The 23186-nt window shown below is 40.5% G+C and overlaps 1 long non-coding RNA gene across 5 annotated transcripts; it reads left to right on the top strand.

The window, feature by feature from the left end:
* The first annotated feature begins 2289 nt into the window (after positions 1-2289).
* LOC131810464 (uncharacterized) lies at positions 2290-21660 on the top strand. 5 transcript variants are annotated; one of them, XR_009345589.1, is made up of 7 exons: positions 2290-2583; positions 8556-8738; positions 11722-12073; positions 12189-12270; positions 13254-13386; positions 19649-19699; positions 21291-21660. It is a non-coding gene; the product is annotated as an uncharacterized LOC131810464 (long non-coding RNA). The 5 variants fall into 5 exon arrangements; XR_009345588.1 differs by lacking the exon at positions 12189-12270 and having other exon boundaries at positions 2291-2583; positions 19649-19726; XR_009345587.1 differs by lacking the exon at positions 12189-12270 and having other exon boundaries at positions 2293-2583; positions 19654-19699.
* Positions 21661-23186: the final 1526 nt, after the last annotated feature.

Genomic DNA, 23186 nt, shown 5'->3' with positions numbered 1-23186 from the left:
TCTCTTAAAGAACAAAGATTTGGGGTGCCTGGATGGCTCTGTCAGTCAAGCATCTGACTCTTGATTTCGGCTTGGATCATGATCTCAGGGTCGTAAGACTGACCAAAATGCTGGGTTCTGTGCTGGGCGTGGAGCCTGCTTAAGATTCTCTCTCTCAGGGCACCTGAGTGGCTCAGTGGGTTAAAGCCTCTGCCTTTGGCTCAGGTCATGATCCCAGGGTCTTGGGATCGAGCCCCACATCGGGCTCTCTGCTCAGCAAGGAAATCTGCTTCCCTTTCTCTCTCTCTCTGCCTGCCTCTCTGCCTACCTGTGATCTCTCTGTCAAATAAATAAACAAAATCTTAAAAAAAAAAATTCTCTCTCTCCCTTTCCCTCAGCTTACCCCTACCTCATTAAAAAAAAAAAAAAAAAAAAAGAAAAGAAAAGAAAAGAAAAGAACAGAGTTCAGAAGAGGAGTCCTGAATGGGCTTAAGAATAAATATACAGTCTTCCAAATTTATTCCTTTGAAGGAGACAATACTTTTTGGAAGTTCAAGGTTTGCTGTATTTATTAAATCAACAGAGATGGTTTAAGCTAATAGTTAAAGGCATTAGCTTTGGCCTGGTTCAACTCCTAATTGTAGCACTTGCCAACTGTTTTGCTTTGGGTAAATATATTAATGTTCAGCTGTGTGCCTAGCATTGAGTGAGAGCTCTAAAGATAAGAGTAACTGCTATTTATTAAGCAACATTTTATGTTAGGTATTACGTAGGAGCCTAGTATTCATACAGCGCATAACATGCTGCCTCATTGTCTCCTAAAAATTCCATGAAGTAGACACTTCTGTTATGCCCAAATCACAGATGAGAAAATTGAGGCACAGAAAGATTTTGCTATTTGTTTAAGTTAAAAGTGAAAGAAAGGATATACACCAAGTCTATCTGACTTCAGACCAGGATCCGAAACAATTCTATCATGCTAGTCACTGAATGTAGACAAAACCCGGATAACTTGGCAATCTGAATAGTAAGGATACTGACCACTGGTCAGTCAGGGAGTTTCCAGGAACCTCAAAAGGTCCTCCATGGTATGGTCTTATCTTTCATCAGAGTGAGGTTCTGGTCCTCAGCCCTATAGGCTTAGAAATCCAATCTGTTAATACACAGATTGTGAATTCTTCTCCCAAAGCATTCATGTTCCCAGACCCTGGTATTCTAATCCAGAACACCAGTGTACTCATAATGAAAATTATGAATATAAATAGAAAGAAATATAATAGCTAAGGCCCAAAACATTCATGTCCTGGGGCGCCTGGCTGGCTCCATCCCTAGAGCATGTAACTCTTGATCTTAGGGTAGTGAGTTGAAGCCCCATGTTGGGATAACTTTAAAAAAAAAAAAAATTCATATCCTGTGACCAACACTTGGGAATCAGATTGTAAGAACAGGCTGCTTATGGAGCATGGAACTAGAAATAAGGATGTCTGTTTTATGTGTGAATGATTGACAGAAAAAAATCCACCCAACTCCAAAGCAGCAATTTACCTGCTTCCAAAACTGAACAGATCATTGTAACCTTTTACCTAAAAACACTTGGATAAACATCACCAGGATTTGCCTCCTAGATCCTCTTTCTTTCTAAGTTTTCAGGGCCGACCCGTGCTGACTCTATGTTTTTTCTTGAATTTAGGTTAATTTTTTTCAGGTTACAGCATAATTTTTTTTTTTTTGCTAAGATTCTGAACAGCTATGCTTTGATGCATGATGCATTGATTTGAAGGTTTAAATCTAAAAGGGCAGCTTCAGGGGCACCTGGGTGGCTCAGTGAGTTAAAGCCTTTGCCTTCGACTCAGGTCATGGTCCCGGGGTCCTGGGATCGAGCCCCGCGTCGGGCTCTCTGCTCAGTGGGGAGCCTGCTTCTCCCTCTCTCTCTGCCTACATGTGATCTCTGTCTGTCAAATAAATGAATAAGATTTTAAAAATAAATAAATAAATAAATAAAAGGGCAGCTTCATTTGGTGGGGAGTCCTCTCACTGAGGCCACAAAGTACTCATAGCAGCAATAAAAGACAGACCCCTTCGATGGAAGCTGCATTCTCCTCTATGGAACTTTTGCTGGCTGGCAGACTGTTGTCAGCAATTTTCACCCACCTACTACAATCTCAAAGGTAACAAACACTGTTTCCGTAACTAGTGAAAGAAACGGGCTGGTTGAAGATTTACATGGCTCTGTCGATGGCCTGGCTATACCAACTTTGAGGGAATTCAGTGTACAGGGTGTGAAATGATTTTCTTCTTGGCTCTTTGCTGCAGGTCCAGGCAGCTAAGGCAACAGCAGCCGTTGTTTCTCTCAAGCAGAGCTTCCAGAATGCCTAGGAGTCTCCTGCTGATAACAGTATGGAATGCCTGGAACCAAACAGGTTGGAAGCCCTACCAGCTACAACAGCCAAGACTTAAAAGAAGGGCAGTTACCCCAGAACCTTCGGGCTAAGGGTAACTTCAGAACCGCAAGGCAAGGAATGGATGCCTCACTGTGTATGCGTGCCGCACAGCCGATCATTAGGAAAGAATAGTGTGGACAACTCCTCTCCTCTCCTTCCGCAGGTGAGGTGTATGTATCTTTGGACGCAAAGCAAAGGCAGAGCACCGGGGCAGGAAGCAGGGAGCAGGGTGCAGGAGTTGGGTGGGGTTGGGATTTTCCCAGCATTATTGGGAAGGTACAAGAACTGAAGCCCTTGGGTTTCAGGGCCTACCATTCCTGGTTCCCTTCTATAGCATGTTAAGAATCCCAGGGAGCTCCAGAGTTTCCAGGGCCTGGACACAAAACACTGGATGGAGTTGATGACTCCACAGCCTCTTCCTGAAAAGGTTTCTAGATGATGCTGGGAGAGAGGAGTAGGGCTGATCAGGGAAGTCAAGATAGTTACTAAGTCTCTTCTCTGAAAGCCAACCAGGAGACTAGACTATCAAGTCTACTCACTCAAGATACCATGATTTCTTACCATAGCCCACCTCTCCCCAGTATTCATACATTAAAATGAAGTTCCCATCTGTGTTTAGGGGTTAACTGAGTAGGAAGACTTGGCCCCTTTATGACTCCAGATTCTTGCAAGAAGTTTGTTTTCTGAACATTCTTCTCTGTGCACTCCCTTCTTGTCTTAATTGGCCCTACCCATTGAGGTAGATTCCACATTTTTCTCCTGTATCTTTGGATTGGCTCAAGCCTCTGACCCCTCCACTGCAGAGACTAAAAGCAGGGAGATGGCCAAAATAGGCAGTCAGGGAAGAACACAGACATTCCTATCGCATCTGCTCAGTCTCTCAGCAATCTTTGTGTCAGGGAGTCTCTCCAGTTTACAGGCTGGGGCCACAGAGAGTCTCCACTTCCTCACTCACTGTGTAACACATAAAGCAAGGTCTCTCAGAAGGCTGCCTGCTGAGTACCGAAAGTCAGAGATGCTGTTGTTGAATGTGGGTGTTTCCCAGCAGCTCTGTTCTGGATGTAATTCCTTGGAGCTGCTCCCTAGCTCTGCGTGAGCTGGGTTCCGGACGACTCCCAGCATGACTCCTTCCCTTTCTCTTGTTGTCACTGGCTGTCAGGAGAATTGCTGTTCGTGGCTGCCACAGGTAACTCCTACGATAGTTGGTGTTGGTGTTGTGATTTTTAATACTTAGAGAGCTGGCGCACACAGCTGAAAGACTTCCACAAAGCCAGGCAACAGGCTGCCACTTTAGCAAGGCTTGCTTGAGGGATCGATTCAAAGGCATCTGTTGAACACTGGCAAGTGCAGTGCACCACCTGATGATGTGAAGGGGAGCAGAGATGAATGAGGAAGGGCTTTTCTCCTCAAAGAAGACCACACTATAACAGAGACAGGTGCACCCAGAAATCACTGTAATAAAAGGCGAGCATGTAAGGACAAGTCACTGTTGTACTCTCCACACCTGGAAAAGTTAAAGGTGAGAACTCTCACCTACCAGGCCACTAGCCTTATGCCTATTGATCGGCTGGGGGAGTCTGAATCTCTTATGGCCTCAGAAGCCAACGCCAAGATGAACTGTAACATGTTAGACAGCATAAGCAAATATTTTGTAATGACCTATGTGCATGTAACAGGAGCTCAGTGTGTTAACACTTTCCTTTAAAGGGATCTCTTTTAATTTCATGAAGTGGGTTGACTGCCATTCACTTCTCCTTCATAGCAAGAGAAACAGAAGTTGAACTTCTCTTCCCTGTTCCTCAGGGCAACTAACAAGAGAACAAACAGGGTTCAGTACCAGGAATAAAGTTGACTCATACTCTTAGGCTTTCTCTCCTTTTAGAACACATTGATTGAAGACTTGGAATGGGATAACATTCATTCGCATAGAGAAACAGATGAGGTCGCCAAGAGAGGGTAGGGAGGGAACAGGGAAAATGAGGTGAAGGAATAGGGACAGTGGCTGTTGCACTACCTTTGACAAAGTCTCTTCACCTCAGAAGAAAAGACTGTTTCAGGAAGACTGTATTCTAGGCAGAATGATGAGGATAAGTAGAAATCATATATATATCCTGGCCCACCATCCTAAGAGAAGAGAGTAACTCTTGTGGCAATATGAATAAATATATTTTTGTGGTATAATACCAGTCTAAGGTCCCCAGATCTATAAACTTAAAAACAGACCAAAAGAGTAGGCATACTTGACTGGTTCAGTCAGTACAGCATATGACTCTTGACCTGAGAGTAATGAGCTCAAGTCCCATGCTGGACATAGAGTTTATGCAGAAAAAAACAAAAAGAGTCCATGCTCTAACATATAGGATTAGTAGCAGAGAGGAGGTGAAGCTTTCCCAAGGCAAAAATCTCAAAGGTGTCACTGAGCAACCTCAGGTCAAGAGGTAAGAATCTAAAATCCAGGAGGCATCCCCCAGTACACATAAGATTTGTAGGGGACAGAGTGCGTGAGTGGCTCAGTTGGTTAAATGTCCAACTCTTGATTTTGGCTCAAGTTATGATCTCAGAGTTGTGAGATGGAGCCTGCTTAAGATTCTCTCTCTCCCTTCGCCTCCCCTCTGCACATGCTCTCTGTCATGCTCTAAAAGAAAGAAAGAAAGAAAAAGAGAAAGAAAGATTTGTAGGGGACAAGGACACCAGATCTTTTCCATAAATGTACTTCAAAACAGTGACACAAAAAAGAACAGGACATGAGGAGTTCCTACACTGGGTTCTTAGCTTTCTAGATAGAAGGGGCAGAAATCGTGCCTCATCTTGCAGTGAATTCTTTGCCATTTTTTTCCCTGCATTTCCCAGTAAAGGATTGCCTTTGCTCTCCCTCCTACTGCTCATAACTGTCACATAGCCTTTACCGGTGTTTAAATGTTCATGATTGTTTTATATATACTGTAAACTACCTGAGGGCAGTGATCATATCTTTATACCTTCGATGACAACTAGCTCAGGGCCTGTTCTCAGTAGGTCATTAAGAACTGTTGTTTGATTTGATGTTATAGGAGAATTGGGGTCAACAGCTGCAAGGGCTGGCAATCCATAGGTTTCTGGCCAAGAATTTCCATGAGGCAAGGCAACTTTTGGCAATTACAAGGGCATTCCAGTGAAGTGAAGAGGAGTGTCAGATTTTGCAATAGTTCTGCAAATAAGATAGATTTTCTGGAGTGGTTGGGTTCGTGGAAAAACATGTGCTGAATGGCAAAAAGTTATCTGGGTTCTCACCTTTATAGCAATCATAGCAAGATATAATCTCCGCTAGATTCAAATAGGAAAGGGTGACATTAATAAGTTTTCTTAGCAATACATAGCATTATGTCAGGTATTGTACATAGAGTTTTAAAATTTTTTTAAGATTTTATTTATTCATTTGACAGAGATCAGAAGTAGGCAGAGAGGCAGGCAGATAGAGAGGAAGGTAAGCAGGCTCCTCGCTGAGCAGAGAGCCCAAAGCGGGGCTCGATCCCAGGATCCTGAGATCATGACCTGAGCTGAAGGCAGAGGCTTAACCCACTGAGCCACCCAGGCGCCCCTAGAGAGTATTTTTTTAATACTATTACTGACCTCAAGATTAAAATCCTGGGGTGTCTGGGTGGCTCAGTCATTAGGCATCTGCCTTCGGCTTGGGTCATGATCTCAAAGTCCTGGGATCGAGCCCTCCATCGGGCTCCCTGCTTTGTGGAAAGCCTGCTTCTCCCTTTCCCACTCCCCCTGCTTGTGTTTCCTCTCTTGCTGTCTCTGTCAAATAAATAAATAAAATCTTTTCTTAAAAAAAGAAATTATTAAAATCCTAATGGGAATTCAACATATGCATTCCCAAACTAGTCAGAGAATAATATGAGTATTACAGTGAATTACAAATTAAACATTATAGCATTGCTGTTGGAGGTGTCCTAGAGAAGATAGTCTTGAGATGGGTCTTGGAAGTTCCCTAATTTTTGTAGGTCTTTGCTCCTTTGTGTCTTCACAAAGTTCTCTATCTTGTGGATATTTGAAACATACAAAAGTTTATTGCTAAAGCACCCTCCTCCGTCTCATCTCCCCCATTAGGATTCCAAGATAGCATTTCACATAGATGGTGTAGCAATGTGTTTTGTTCATATCCTCTAGCCTGTTAGCTTGAATCTATCATCCTAACCTGTAGATTAAGCTTTGCTCCGGTTCAAGTATCCCAATTCTTCCTGCTAGAAGAACATGAAGAGAATGGATCATTAGTTCAAAGAGTCAGTCTCAAAGGTAATCGGGTTTTGGGGAGATTCCTACCTTCTATCTCTATTCCTCAGTACTAAATTTCTTGCTAGTAACTTTCCTTCCCCAAAATAGAGTTACAGCCCCACAAACTATCTCCTTGTCACTGGGGCCTCTGGTTTCTATGGCCATGTTTTCTGGATGTCACCCTTCCATGCACCTGAATCTGAAAATTGCCTAATGCCTGTTTAGATCCACACCCTGGATCTGATTCATTTTGGAATTTTTACCATCAATTAAAAACTTTCTGTATGGCCCTCTGGGGCTAGTTTTGGCACCAGAGTCACAAAGATGGTACGCTGGTAGTCCAAGGGTCTCTTTTTTTTTTTTTTTTTAAAGATTTTATTTATTTATTTGACAGACAGAGATCACAAGTAGTCAGAGAGGCAGGCAGAGAGAGAGAGAGAGAGAGAGGGAAGCAGGCTTCCTGCGGAGCAGGGGGCCCGATGCGGGGCTTGATCCCAGGACCCTGAGATCATGACCCGAGCCGAAGGCAGCAGCCCAAACCACTGAGCCACCCAGGCGCCCCCCAAGGGTCTCTTATTTCAAATGTTTCTGGGTTACAAGGCAGAAACAAGTGAGAGGCAACAGCTGTGCAAAGGGCTCTTGGTCGCCTATTAGTTTTTGATCCAAAGATTTCAGCTTTAAAGTATGAGGCAATGAAAGGGGTATTTTATTAATATAGCAAGCATTACATGGATTAGACAGCAAGGCGACTGTCAAGACACTACATGCCTTAACATTCACGCCAGATCAAATGAAATAAGGATGTAAAGTACCCAGCACAGTCCCTCGCACTCCCTCCCTTGGCATGTGGATTTCACAGTTTACAACCTGCTTTTGTTTACATTAAATCCCCACTAAAACCTTGTGAACTAGTTATTGCTCCCAGAGCAGTACCTTGACCCCAAAAGTGGCACATTTGAAAAACTGCAGGGCTGAGAGTCAGACTCAGGTCTTCAGACCCCAAAGCCAGTTTTGTTTGCCCTGCACCCCAGCCTCTTCTTACTGCACTGTGCTAGACTAAAGTTGTGAAGGCCTGGATCGGAGTGCTAATCATGAGGTGGAGATCAAAGAATGATCTATGAGCTCCTGCATAGCTGATACTAGGAATATAGATATGATATAAAGATATTCTATATCTTTATTTGTAAAGAAAAAAACCTCAAATCCAGTATTTTAGTTATTCCAAGATACATGTATTTTCACTTTTTAACATCTCAGAAAAAAAAATTTTTTTTTAAAGATTTATTTATTTATTTATATGACAGACAGAGATCACAAGTAGGCAGAGAGGCAGGCAGAGAGAAAGGAGGAAGCAGGCTCCCCGCTGAGCAGAGAGCCCGATGCGGGGCTCGATCCCAGGACACTGAGTTCATGACCTGAGCAGAGGGCAGAGGCTTTAACCCACTGAGCCACCCAGGCGCCCCAGAAAAAAAAATTTTTTAAGATTTTATTTGAGGGGTGCCTGGGTGGCTCAGTGGGTTAAAGCCTCTGCCTTCAGCTCAGGTCACGATCCCAGGGTTCTGGGATTGAGCCCTGCATCGGGCTCTCTGTTCAGGAGCCTGCTTCCCCCTCTCTCTGTCTCTGCCTGCCTCTCTGCCCACTTGTGATCTGTCAAATAAATAAATTTTTAAAAAAAAGATTTTATTTGAGAGCGAGCGAAAGGGAGAGAGATTATTGGCGGGGAAGAAGCAGACCCACTACTGAGTGGAGACCCCAATGAGGGGCTAGATCCTAGGACCCTGAAATCCTGACCTGAGCTACACGCAGAAGTTTAACTGACTGAGCCACCCAGACACCCCTAACATCTCTGTAATTGAGGCAACTGATGGTTTTCAGCTGTTTCCGCTGCTTAGCACTTTTGAAGTCGTTTTTGTCTGCTTACCTACAAACTTGGTTGTTACTCCTGGTGGAATGACTGGACAACTGAAACCCAAGGACACTTCAGTCAATCACTGAAGCAACATTTGCACAAGAAAGACGAATCCTTGTTGGCTGAAAACCTTACACTGACACCTTCCTGTAAGTACAACAAAGTGTCAACATCAAAATTTGCAGAATCGATGTCAGAAGGCTAGAAGAAAATCTCAGAAGAAAAGGGAGCCCTGCCTCAGCACTGCTGCACTGCCACTGCTAGCCAGCTATCAATCCATCTATTTATAGGCAGTGCAAGTAGGGCAAGGGCAGAGGGAGAGAAAGAGAGAGACAGAATCTCAAGCAGACTCTGAACTGAGCCAGAACCAAGAGTCAGACATTTACCGGACTGAGCCACCAGGCACCCCTGCGAACTCCTTTTTGATGGCAAGAGGTTAATACTGTACTGAAAAACACAGTACATCAACTTTTCAGAATTGAAAAGTGATTCAGAAGACAGACTCTGAATATGAAGACATTTTGGGCTACCTTAGCTGAATTGTTTCCCTTCAATGCAAAGCTTTTATATATGATAAAAAAAATGTTTAAATAAATCTAAAAAAGCCCTTTAATGAGGGCTGAGTGATAAGAAAGTATTGTGCCACAGGTTAATTTGTTTCATTAGTTTTTTTTTTTTTCTCAGTGGAATAAAAAATAATGGTGAACCCTACAATCTGTGGTGTCTTAGATTCAATGAGAATGTTCATATTATATTTGTATAAGTGCTTCATGGCTTACCTATTAACTCATTTTGGTCATCATAATAACCCTGTAGTATCAGGAGCAGAGTATTAGCCCCAGTTTTATCTATGGGAAAAATAAGACAGATGAAATAACCTACTCAAACAGCCACAGAATCAGCATAAGGGTTCACCCTAATTCAACCCTCTAGAATAAGCCAAAAATCCTTTTTTTCCCTCTAAAATTACAAGGTTGATATCAATCTTAAAAAAAAAAAAAAAAAAGCAGCTTTGATGAGAATGAATACAGTAGTTCAGGATAAATACTGAATATATCTCCCTTTTGGCAAGGAAAGTGAATTGTTTGTTTTAACAATAATAAATCACTATTACAAACAGCCTAGTAATGCGCCTAGCACATAAAATGTGTTAAATAAGTAATACGGGTTGTGTTACTCAGGATAGTTAAATGCTGGCCGTCCCAGAGGTCAAACCCTGAATCCTTAGTGGCTTAACCAATGAAAGTTTCTATCTCATGCATGTCCTATCTCTAGCACAGGGTGGCAGGCGGTGAAGGCCGTGTGCGGTTCCACTCCACTCAGTAGCCAACGGGACTTAGATTCTCCCGTTATATAGCTATACCATGTGCAGTATGTAACCTCCAAGCTTGCTGTGACAGGGTAAAAAGGGTTAGGGGAGGCATATCAGCTTATAACTTGTTCAGTCTGAAAGTGATACAAATCACTTCGTTCACAGGTCATCAGCCAGAAGTAATCACAGGATCCCAACCTAACAGAAGGGAGGCTAGGAAAAGCAGAGCAGCAACGGAATATTTGCTAAGTACTGTCCATACCACAGTAGTCCTATAATTATTTCTTGAGAGCATTAATCTGTTTTATTTACTGATATTCCCAAATATCTAGAATCGTGTCTGGCTTGCAGTGTTCACTAACAATTATTAAATGAGTAAGTCAGTGAATAAATGGAATCTGAAGCTGTTTTTCCTCATTTCAACTATGAATCTGAAAAGCTTTCAGAAAAAACGAAGATATTCAAGTTCAGGTTAACATTTCAGAAACATCTAGTGTTGATAAGAAGACATTTTGATAAGAATTTATTTGAAGTTGGCAAACTCATTCTCAAATGTAATTACAAATATTATAAGAAATCTTTTCTCTGGGAGCTTAATGATTCTTTAAATTGACTAAAATATGAGGAAATACAACACTCGACTCTAAAAGCCAGTTTGGATGGTTAGTTTCATTTAAAAAATGAACACAGACTGCAATCTTCCTAGAAATGATCGCTTAGGGAGTTGGGAACAATTTGCCATCATGATAAGAATTCAGATTGTGGTGATATGAGAAGGCAAACAGCAGTCAGGCATGGGGAAAGCACAATAAGTAGCTGCCTTTTGGCTCTAATTCAACACCCGTTCTTAACATTACCTGCCGCCCTTTTGGCTCTAATTCAACACACCCGTTCCTAACGTTATCTGCATGATAGGACAGCACAAAAAGTTCAATATTTGGTTTTCCCAAAGGAGTCTCAAAGTTATTATAAGATATAATTCATAATTTATTTAACAAATGTTTATTAAGCACCAAATATGTGCAAGCACAATGCTTGGTGCGGGAGATTCAGGTGCAAAAGACTGATACTGAGTCCTACCCCAATGGGACTTTGAGTCTAATAGGGAAAACAGCCACTGAACTATTGTAATAAGCATGACATAGGTTGCAAAAGGGTAAGTCACAGATGCTATGGAGTGAACTGGAAAATTTCTTCGTTTTCAGCAGTACCAACAGGAAGAAAGTAGGGTCTAAGGCAAGATCTCAAGAAACCTGTTTCGATTTCAATCCAGGGCAGAGGGAGAATTTGGCATGGAAAAGCGAAGGAAAGAATTCCAGATGGAGGGAATAGCTTCTCTTCACAACCCCACTAGGAAATCTCAATAGGATTACATGCTTAATCACATAGCCAGAGAAGTGGTAGGACAAAGTGACTTGTTCAAAGGATTCTGTTTAACAAGCAGCTTAATTAGGACCCTAAGTCATATCCTTTACCGTACAGAGCATGGCACACAATTGTCTCTCTAAGGCAGATTCTTTCCTGACCCAAACATAGCTGACTGAGCCAGTCACTCCCACAGTCCGTCAGGTACATCAATCAGCAATGAACCTGACTGATGTAACAGCTATAAATTTTCAGCCTGTTTCACAGCACACAGGATAAGAACTAAAGAGCCCTAAATGGCTTTTATGCAGGAAGAGGGTGGGGTATAGCGGCAGAGGGGGGAGCTTCCTGAGAGCCAAGCGCTAAAAGCAGCTGCGTGTGACATTTCCATCAACAGCCCTCCCTCCCTCATTGTGTATGAGACACACATCAGATGTTCTGGTTTATGATTTCAGCTTCAGAGTACATACCCTTCGAGGTCCAAGCTCATGTATCTCTTCCTGGCATGGTGCCTGCTCATTAACTGGACTCGAAAGTTCATCTGTGACGGACAACCAAATGCTCAGACTATGGGGATACCTTCCTCCTACCCTCAAGGAGGCCTGGAATCTCATGGTGCCCAGCCTCTGTACTTGCTAGAAAGTGACAAAGCACAGGCTACCAAAAAGAGTCTGTCCAGATGCCAGGACCATATCAGAACACAAGGTCACTTATAGCTGCTGTCTTCCCCTGTTTCTGTAAGCCCAGAGGACATCCATTCTCTTTCCTTTGGAGAACACAGTAGAGGCTAACTCTTGGAAGTCCCAGGTAAGTGCCACTTTATCCATTAGGTAGACCAGACCTTAGGAGAGCAAATGTCTTTGCCTTTCATTTTGTGTTTCCATCCCCAGAGAAATTAAGGTAGAAAATCTGTTATTTACAGGGGAGATAACAGGAAAGCCCTTATTAGCTTTGATTCTTTGATTCAAGAGCAGTTTCTAAAATGACAGAGATGTCAAGAAATGGTAAGTTTGCATACCAATTAATCTCCCAAAATGTAAAAGTTTCTGATATTCTGATCACTTAAAAATGTATTACTATCAAGAGATTACTACCTGAGATTTCTACTAAGTGTTGGTGTTGAAATCTGTTACTTGTTCTAAAAATGCTGGGTCATATAATCTCCGATTACTTTCCCAAATATCTCTGTAAACCACTGTAAAACAAATTTCAGAGGGTTTTCTTTTTAAAGAACAAAATCACAATAATAACAGTAATCTGTTCTAATCTAAATGACAGCAGTCTCTGAGCATCAAGGCTGCTTGTTTTATCACAGGGTGGCCACATTGGCAAGACTTTTTGTCAGAAATCTTTTCATAACCAGACATTAGGCCCAATTTGGAGTGATTTGAAAGACAAATTGGCTTGGGAAGAAGCATGCTAAACTTAGTAGTGAGTGAGTCCACATTATTCTTCAACTGCCACAAGTAATAATGCCTGAAGTAGTAATAAACTTCTTACTTTAGGGCAAAGTAACTTGTGGGAAATTAATTCATTTAGTCTATATTCAAAGAAAATCTATATTCATTGTACTGAATAAGACATGATTGCTGACTTTTAATATATAATTTAGTAGAGACTATTATATACTAGACTGTATGCTCCAAGTCAGGTTTGGGGTCTGTTTCAAGTACCACTTTATATTCAAGTATAGCAGTGTCTGTCTCATGACAGGTACTCAATAAATATTGGTTGGATGTACAAATGTATGACAAGATATGTACATGATGTTCCTTTTCGAATATAAGTGTATACTATATTCTTTGACAAACACATTGTATGTTTTGTATGGGCTATTCTGAAGAAAAGTACAAAGTGTGTATTTTTTTTTCTTGGCAAATGTTAATTCGAAAATAGGAAGAAAAGCTATGCTACCATGTTATTTGACATATCCTTTCTCCTGATGTTTTTTCTCTTTATCCTAAAGTTTTTCCTTTTCTTTTTTCAGACTTAAAAGACCATAGTTGACAAATACTGCTTTATAATACATAAGTAGAAAGGAAGAAAGATGAGATAAAGATTTTAGGAATAAGAAAATCCAAGTATTGTTTGGATTCTAAACACTGTCTTTGTGGTCTTGGGTAAGTTTGGACTTAACTTTTTCATCTGTAAAATAGAGGGAGTTGAGTTAAATTATTTCTAAAACATCCTCCAGTTTCAATTTTCTGTGATTTCATCTGACAAGCAAACTCTCCCTTTTGTCATCCTTGTTGTATGCGGAATGCTCAATTTTTTCAAGTTTGGTTTCTTTTTTTTAAATCACTTACCACCGATGCTTAAAATAAAAAGCTCTCTATATAGAATGTCTGCCTTTTTCTTTTCCCGAAGTAGTCATGGCACCACTTGAAGACTATAAAATATATCCAAATAAAGATAAAAAGAAAATAAATACTTCTCTATAACCCACTACTGAGTTGTAATCTTTTATTACTTCAGTGCCCATATTTTAATGCATATTTATTTATTTAAAAAATAAAATTGTGATCACTTTGTACTTAGTTTTTAAAAAATTAATATATAATTCAATATTTGTTTCAGGGGTACAGGTCTGTGAATCATCAGTCTTACACAATTCACAGCACTCACCATAGCAAATACCCTCCCCAGTGTCCATCACCCAGCCACCCTAATCCTCCCACCCTCCCTTAGTGTTTGGAAACCTGCTTTACCTAATAATATCATAAAGATTTCCTCACATTTTCTAAAGCATAATTTTTCTTCATGCTGCATTTGTAATCAACTACTAAATACTTCAATTTAACTCATCTATTATCGTTAGACATCTAGGTTATTTCTAATCTGTGCTATAAATAACATTGTAGTGAACAAATTTGTATAAGAATAAGTGGTTATTTCCTAAGAACAATTTTTCATAACTAGAGATATTCCTACTAGAAATTTATGAGTGCTGATTTTTCCAGACATCCTGGAGGTTGTATAACAGGTTTTATAATTTAAAGAAATCTTTGTGGGGCACCTGGATGACTCAGTAGTTTGGGTGTGTGCCTTCAGCTTGGGTCATGATCCCTAGGTTCTGGGATCAAGCTCCCTGTCATCAGGCTCCCTGCGAGCAGGGAGCCTGCTTTTCCCTCTCCCCTACCTGCTGCTCCCCCTGCTGTGCTCTCACTCTCTCCGTCAGGTAAATAAATAAAATCTTTAAATACTACTAATAATAGTAATAATAAAGAAATCTTTGGCACTATACCATGTGAAAAACCCTTGAGGTCGCAGGCTTTATAATTCAGTATCCATTATTTGAACGTCAATATCCATATCTAATTATTACTGAACATTTTTGTTCTGTTTTGGTCATTTGCATTTCTTTCTGTTGTTCTTGTTGTCTACTTCCATTACTTTATTCATTTTTTGACTTGTTCACTTTTTTTGGAGACACTTCAAGTTCCTCATTATTTTCGATGTTGCCCTGCAGATTCAGGGAGATTCAAAGTTGTTTTTGGAGATCATAATCGCACTATAATTAAGGTCCCAGACCAAAATTTCAATTAACGTCCTTTCTTTTTCTTTCTTTTTTTTTTTTTTAAAGATTTTTATTTTATTTATTTGAGAGACAGTGAGAGAGAGCATGAGAGGAGAAGGTCAGAGGGAGAAGCAGACTCCCCATGGAGCTGGGAGCCTGATGTGGGACTTGAACCCTCGACTCCAGGATCACGACCTGAGCCGAAGGCAGCTGTTTAACCAGCTGTGCCACCCAGTTGTCCTCTTCTTTTTTTTTCTTTTTACAGTTTTCCTCCTGCCTACCCACAAATCATTTTATGATTTTGTTTTGCTTTTTATTTTTTTAAGATTTTATTTATTTATTTGACAGAGATCACAAGTAGGCAGAGAGGCAGGCAGAGAGAGAGGAGGAAGCAGGCTCCCCTCAGAGCAGACAGCCCGATGTGAGGCTCAATCCCACAACCCTGGGATAATGACCTGAGCCGAAGGCAGAGGCTTTAACCCATGGAGCCACCAGGCGCCCCTTGTTTTGCTTTTTAAATCCCACAGCACTTAGTCATTTTAGGGTGCTATTCTGGAGCACCTTCTCCAACAACATTTTAATAATGAAGTATTTTGAATAAAATACTAAGACTCATTACTTTTATGCACTGAAACATTATCAAATCTTAAAACACTGGCAGGGCAATACTGAATAAACTGGCAGAAAGTTAGCATTCTGCAGGTGTTCAATTTTAAATGTGCAACTTATTACAAAATATGTATCAAAATTATGGCAGCAAAGCAAAAGATTTACATTCATCACATTGGGTTGGGGGACTAGCTAGATAAATAAACAGGCAAACACCTTGGAAGTGGCTACCTTCACCACAACATTAAGAAAAACACAGAACAATGGCTTTCAGTGGCTATAACAATTGTGGTACTCTTTAAAGAGGCTTTAGAAGAAATACTAAGCTAGAGACACAGGAAAGACACAGAACCCCCTTGCTGGGCTGACATACTGGCTGAGCAGGTTACTGTAGATAGCTGATCATTCAAAAGAACAACATGTAACTCATTGGCCATGTTCAGAATAACAAAGCACATCTTCATCCAACTTGTCCCTTTACCATTTTCTGAGCCTGCATTTTTAAATTTCTCATGTTTTGGGTTATTTCATGTGTATAACTATTTTTAGAATTTGGGTTTTTTTTAGAAAAGACAAATCTTTGTGATAAATTTGATTTGTTACAAACACCGTTTTTAATGATTTTAAGGATATCACTTTAAGGTTTTTTTGGGGACATCCTGTTTTTTAACAATTTAATATTGAAATGTGTTGGTTGTGATACTGAAATTAATCTAATGTACCAAAAGACAATAAATCTCAGAATCTGTTAAGCGAAAAAAGAGGGACAAAACAGTATATGCCGTATACCATTATATATATATTAAAAGTGTTTATTTTTATATACATAGAATATATGCAGGCTACAAAGTAACAAAATGCTACTATTAATACTGGCTTACTCTGAGGTGTGGTGAATGGCTAGGTAACAGGGGTACAAGATTTCTTTTTCATTATATATTCCTTGTACCTTAAAAATTTTATTCCATATACAGGAATTAACAATTTAAAAATAGAATTTAATTAGTGGTGCCTGGGTGGCTTAGTGGGTTGGGTGTCTGCCTTCAGCTCAGGTCATGGTCCCAGGGAGCTGGGATCAAGCCCTGCATCTGGCTCCAGCCCCGCACTGGACTCACTGCTCGGGGGGGAAGCCTGCTTCTCCCTCTCCCACTCCCCCTGCTTGTGTTCTCTCTTTCGCTGTTTCTCTATCAAATAAAATCTTTAAAAATAAAATAATAAAAATAGAATGATAAAAATCCTATTACACATAATAGGTATTCAATAAACATGGAATAAAAAATAAATGAATAAATGAATTAAGTAAAATGAATCTTAATGAATCTGAAACTTGCACTAAACTTAAACTTGCATTAAAGCCTTGCAGTGGTATGTGCCCAAACAGTAGCAAACTTTAAGGTTGTAAATGGTCAATATCTTTAAATCTTCAGAAATGACAGAATTGTGACATAGCCAAGAAAAGAGCTTTGGTTGATAGAAGAACAGCATTTTTATAAGTGGTTCTAGGTTAGTCCTTTAGAAATTCCTAAGTAAGTAAAACCAGATTATCCTCCATCCCCCAAATCTGTGAAAGAATTACCAGTCATGGGCAAAAACACCTCTTATGGTCTAGAAGAAAAGCACCAATTCTACTGCTAATGTCAGGTCCCAAACTAGTCTAGTAGCAGTTTTATCAACCTTCCTCTCACTGCTAAACAGTGAAGTTTCATAATTGCATGAGATTAAATGGTATTTATCTATATTTTGGGGTGGGGAGAAGGGGATTATGGAGAGGGAGAATCTTTTTTTTTTTTTTTTTTAAGATTTTATTTATTTATTTGAGAGAGAGAGAGATCACAAGTAGGCAGAGGCAGACAGAGAGACAGGAGGAGCAGGCTCCCTGCTGAGCAGAGCTCAATCCCAGGACCCCGAGACCATGACCTGAGTTGAAGACAGAGGCCTAACCTACTGAGCCACCCAGGTGCCCCTTGGAGAGGGAAAAATCTTAAGCAGGCTCCATGCCCAGCACAGAGGCTGACATGGGGGCCAATCCCATGACCCCAAGACCAAGGCCTGAGCCAAAATCAAGTCGGAGACTTAACCGACTGAGCCACCCAGGTACCCTTACTAAATGACTTTTTTTTTTCTTTATTTATTCGAGATGGAGAGAGAGGAAGCAGACTTCCAACTGAGTAGGGAGCCCAACATGGAGCCTAGATCCCAGGACGCTGGATCATGACCCAAGCCAAAGGCAGATGCTCAGCCAACTAAGCCACCCAGGCACCCCTAAATGGCTTTGTAAAACAGAAATGAAGACTGAATTGGGGAAAAAGCTATTGTCATTTTGTTATATCTCTAAATGGAACCAATTCGTTACCTTTTTTTTTTTTTTAAAGATTTTATTTATTTATTTGACAGACAGAGATCACAAGTAGGCAGAGAGGCAGGTAGAGAGAGAGGGGGAAGCAGGCTCCCTGCGGAGCGGAGAGCCTGATGTGGGGCTCGAGCCCAGGACTCTGGGATCATGACCTGAGCGGAAGGCAGAGGCTTTAACCCACTGAGCCACCCAGGCGCCCCTTCCGTTACTCTTTATTACAAGGAAGTTTCCTATACAGATAGTCCCCAACTTAGGATGATTTGACTTAGAATTTTTTGATTTCACCATGGTATAAAAGTGATACGTTCAGTAGAAACTGTACTTTGAGTTTTGATTTTTCCCACGGCCAGTGATATGCATGCAGTATGTGTCTCTTTTGTGATGCTGGGCAGGCGGAGAGAGCTGTAGCTCCATGTGATCACATGGTAGCCATGTGATCACAAAGGTAAACAACCCGACACTTAAAATCATTCTGTACCTGCAGAGCCATTCTGTTTCTCACTTTCAGTACAGTATTCAATAAACTGCCTGAGATATGCAACACTTTATTACAAAACAGACTTGTGCTAGATGATTTTGTTCAACTATAGGCTAATATAAGTGTTCTGAGTACTTTTAAGGTAAGTTAGGAGTATTAAATGCATTTTTAATCCACTGAGCCACCAAGGCACTCCTTAAATGCATTTTTAAAAAAAGATTTTATTTATTTATTTGACGGAGAGAGGTATCACAAGTAGGCGGAGAGGCAGACATAGAGAGGGGGAAGCAGGCTCCCTGCCCAGCAGAGAGCCCAATGCGGGACTCGATTCCAGGACCCTGAGATCATGACCTGAGCCGTAGGCAGAGGCTTAACCCACTGAGCCACCCAGGCGCCCCGATTTATAATATTTTCAACTTACAATAGGTTTATTGGGATGTAACCTCATCATAAGTCCAGGCAGAACTGTGTCTCCCTACATTTGCAGAGGAAGCTGGTTTTGGTATTTTTCTGAAAAATAGTAAAAGGGAGGGCAAACAGACTTCAAATGAATAGATTTACTGTATCATCTATATCAGTGAAAATAACCAAGAGTTTATACTAAGTGAAAAGTTACTTGAGGCTTTGTTTACTATCTTACGTCCTAAGAGAAGCAAACCAGCAACCTATCGCACTGCACAGTTAGGTCAAGCCTTAGGAACAAGCATGGATCTAAAAAATGACAGTTTATTGGAATCAAAATAATAAGGGGATGACACTGGAATTCTAGTTATTCTTTTTGAGGAGATGAAAGCTGAATTGTGGAATTCACTATAGTACACAGATTCTTAAAGAGTTTTGCCAAAAACTGAAGACAACTGGATAAAAGTAGTTTTATGTTGAGCAGCTAGCTCTATGTAAAATGCTTACAACAGTGTCTGGCACAGGAGATTTGCTATGTAAATGTTAAATGCTATTTATTACCATCCTTATTATGACACTCACCACTTCAAAATAGCTGAAAGTTTTTATCAGCCATATTGTACCTTTATATAATCTGTTGGATACCAAGAGGAGAAACAGTCCCTGTTTGTAAGAAGTTTATAGTGATACATTTTGAAGGAGAATAGAAAGTTAAATTGTTAAAGAAAAAAATATTTAGTTTCTTTGAGGCAGCATCTTTTGATAGTTTAGCTAGAGTCCTGCATCAAAGGCTGAGAAAAGTTCACAGCTCCTTCATCCCAAACAAGTTAAAAACAGAGACCACTAATATTTTAAATAAAGTGAAACAAGTGTATTGCTTTTCAACAATTCTGGTGTCATAAAATCTATCTAAACCAAACTCCCCCTACATCTTGAATACAAGAATCAAAATTCTCAGGGAAGTAAGGCACTTGAGTGGGAGTCTATATAAATTTTTTTTTTTTTTTTTTTTCTCCTGACAAGGGTAGAATGCCAAGAGGAAAAGGCCAGGAGGAAGACTGCCTAGAGACCTGGGTATGTGGAACTGTCCTTAGCCTTCATGTATGTATACCTCCACTTCTGAACACCTTTATTTTTGGATACCTTCCAGTCTATGAAAAGGGGAAGAAAAGACAAGAAAATTAAAAAAAAAATAAAGGGGTGGGGAAGAGGAATAAAAGGAACTGTTCTACAGCTGTACTGGATAATCGAAAGGTGGGAAATGTTCTTCAGTGAATTAAAACTGTCTTACAATCTCTCTGAAAAGGAGAGGGCAAAAATCTTTTTGAAAAGAAAGCCTAATTCCTGGTAGAGATTGTCCTGGAAAGGTTAACTTTCCAAAGGGACAGGAGGCGCACCAAACTCCAACACATAATTTAAACTTCCCTCCGTCATACAATAGAAAATCTACCCTTGAGACATTAGGCCTTTCTAATCTACCTTAAAATATACCCTCTCACTTCCCCCCAGCTTTCTCTTCTCAGGTGGAAATTAAGGAGAAATTTAACTTGCTTTGCTAACCTGAGGAAAAGTTTTCTACATGGAGAATGTATAAATTAGATCACAACATGTTTATATGGCTCTCTGATACTGTTGAGATTATTTCTGAATTCTGCAACTTTTGCATTCTTAAGAGTGGACAATACATGGACTTTGGAATACCTGAATTTTAAAATACAAAGACTACATACATGTTTGCCTGAGGTCCTTAATACTTCAAAGGATCCACTAAGGGCTCCTCCCATGGATTGGTAATTTAGGAATATGTTTAAAAAAAGAGAGATCTAGGTCTTCCAGAGGGGAGAGAGCAAGACATGGAGTTTAATTCTCAAACCAATGCTTTTCCCAAAATAATCACATACCCCCATAGAGGAAATAGGAAATGAAACATTACATTCAATTTGGATTTGGAGATGGCCTTCCTAAGCAATTTATTCAAGTACAAACAATAATTATGTAGAAAGAACCTGGTTATAAATAAAATTATGAAACCTTATTAATTCACATTTATCAGTGGGGATCCTAAATTGCATTACGAAGAGTCTGAATTATACAACAGAATTATTAAAACTGCTCCTTTGTTAGTCGATCTGCCTCTCTTTCATCCCCAGGTTGTCAGGTACACGGTTTACTACGTAGAAGGATGAAGTGTTTCTAGGAAGAAGAAATAGCATATACACAACACTGAATGGTCAGGGTTAGGACTTTGAAACAACCCTGCATTTTCCACCTCTTATTATCCTCCTCATCACTGTCTTCCCTATGACCTGAGGATTCTGAACAAAATAAAATGAAAACAGCCTCGCTTTAGCATAGGCTGAGTTAAGCAGACCTAGGTTTAAATCTCAGCTCTAAAGTACTTATAAGCCAAAAATAGTTCAGTGACATATCTATAAGTTTCGGGAGATGGGATTTCCCTAGGTTCTTGGTAGAAAAACGTTGGTTTAGGAGCATGGTTTGCAATGAATGAAGAGTTCTCCCCAATAATTCTTGGAATTCATCTCTATCTCATTCCACTGGATTCTGTAAGTGGGCTTGGTTGCCAACATAACCTGAATCATGTACTCCCATGCTATGGTTGAAGCACATCTCAGCTGTTTCATGCATAATGTGTTCTCATACCTAGGTTGGTCAAAGGAATGACTACTGGATGACAGCGGTTATACAAAATGGAGTTAGAAGGCTTCCAGATTAACTTCACTTTTCACTGGAAACGAGCAAAAAACTGTTTTCTAGCCTGTTTGGATCTGATGGAACATGAGACAAAGGGCAGGGTTTGTATGTAGCTCTCTACTTGGATGGCTACCCCAATGAGTGTTACCTGTTTGCAATCTATGTCTTTGTGCCTCTTGTTAACTTCCTTTGGTATTTAACTTTTCCAGATTCTGGTTCCCACTGATGTGGCTATGGCAAGTATACATAAGACAAAATAATGAGGTGTGTGTGCATCATGGCGATGAGGGAGTGGTAAAAACAATGACTGTCTCAAAATGGTGTATTCTTTTTTTTTTTTCTATTTTTTTTTTTTTAAAGATTTTATTTATTTATTTGACAGAGAGAAATCACAAGTAGGCAGAGAGGCAGGCAGAGAGAGAGAGGAGGAAGCAGGCTCCCCGCTGAGCAGAGAGCCCGATGCGGGACTCGATCCCAGGACCCTGAGATCATGACCTGAGCCGAAGGCAGCGGCTTAACCCACTGAGCCACCCAGGCGCCCCTCAAAATGGTGTATTCTGAGCTTGGTGAGATTTACTCCATTTCTGGCCCTGAAGTACGGAGTAGACTAGCAGTCCTGGAGGCTGATAGCATAGTACAAAGGGTATTCCCCTACTATAAGATTTTCCAGTTTCTTTCTTGCTACCAGATTGGTGGTGGTAAACAGGGAAGGTATATTTGTATACCTAGAAGACTTAAAGAGGGCTCTGCCAAAGCAGGATAGAGTTAAAGAGTCTCAGTCCAAGACCATGAGTTTGAAGACACTAGAAAGAAAAGAACTTGTCTATAAGCAGTTGCTTGGAATCTGAAGGCTGTCCATTGCAGAGGATGTAGCTGTTTCAGTCACTGTGGCCAGGGTGACCAAAATGGAACCATGGGCCTGAAATAAAAAAATTGTAAATTGTGGAAGAAGTGGTCAGGAAGTCTACCGGGTCTCTAAACTGTAAATCCTGATCTGCCAAAGGTAACATTAAAAGAAGAATGTCTTAAAAAAAAAAAAAAAAAAAAAAAGAGAGAATCTCCACAGAGGGAGGAGACTGCCAAATGTTACCAAGACTCCTGTTGTGACATTAAACTCTTCCTTGGGGATGTTACATAAATTATCACTGACACTATGAGGAAGACTAGGGGGTGGGTAGCACTTCACTTAACAACAACAACAACAAACCACCAAAAAACTTTATTTATTTTAGAGAGTAGGTGGCCCAGGGGGGTGGGGCAAAGGGAGAGACTCTTCAAACTTCCCGTCAGTGCAGATGCCAAGGTGGGCTGGATCTCACAACCCTGAAATCATGACCTGAGCCAAAACCCAGAGTCAGATGCTTAACCAACTGAGCCACGCAGGTATCCTCCCTTTTTACCTGCTTCTTAAATAGCTTCACAGAATCCAAGCTGGAACAACCAGCTGCTACAATATGTACTTGGCACCCCTGCCCTAACTGCGTGTCCATTTCTCATTTTCTAACCCCCACACAATTTTCTGTCCTTGTTTATCCACTTTATGCTGATTAGAAACAAAGTATTAGAAGTTTAAAGAATTCTGCTTTCTTTTGTATTACTGAATAACGTATGATGTAGAAATGTCAAGCAAACATGTCCTGTAGTTAGTGCTATAAAGGGAACGGCTTCATGAAGCACATCTGAGACATCTGAACTACTGAGGTCTAGAAGGGTACGGACTCACTTTTACTATACTGCTCTACTCCTTTTATCTTATACTGGGCTGCTTACCTTTTCCTAGTCCTTGAAGATTCTCTGGTTCAAATCTGTGATTCAGATTAAACTTGACTAAAATTCAGGGAAAAGCAGA

The sequence above is a fragment of the Mustela lutreola genome, chromosome 10 (assembly GCF_030435805.1).
Source record: "Mustela lutreola isolate mMusLut2 chromosome 10, mMusLut2.pri, whole genome shotgun sequence".
NCBI lineage: Eukaryota > Metazoa > Chordata > Mammalia > Carnivora > Mustelidae > Mustela > Mustela lutreola.
The sequence above is the reverse complement of the archived record's forward strand: the minus strand, read 5'-3'. Positions and strand labels throughout refer to the sequence as shown.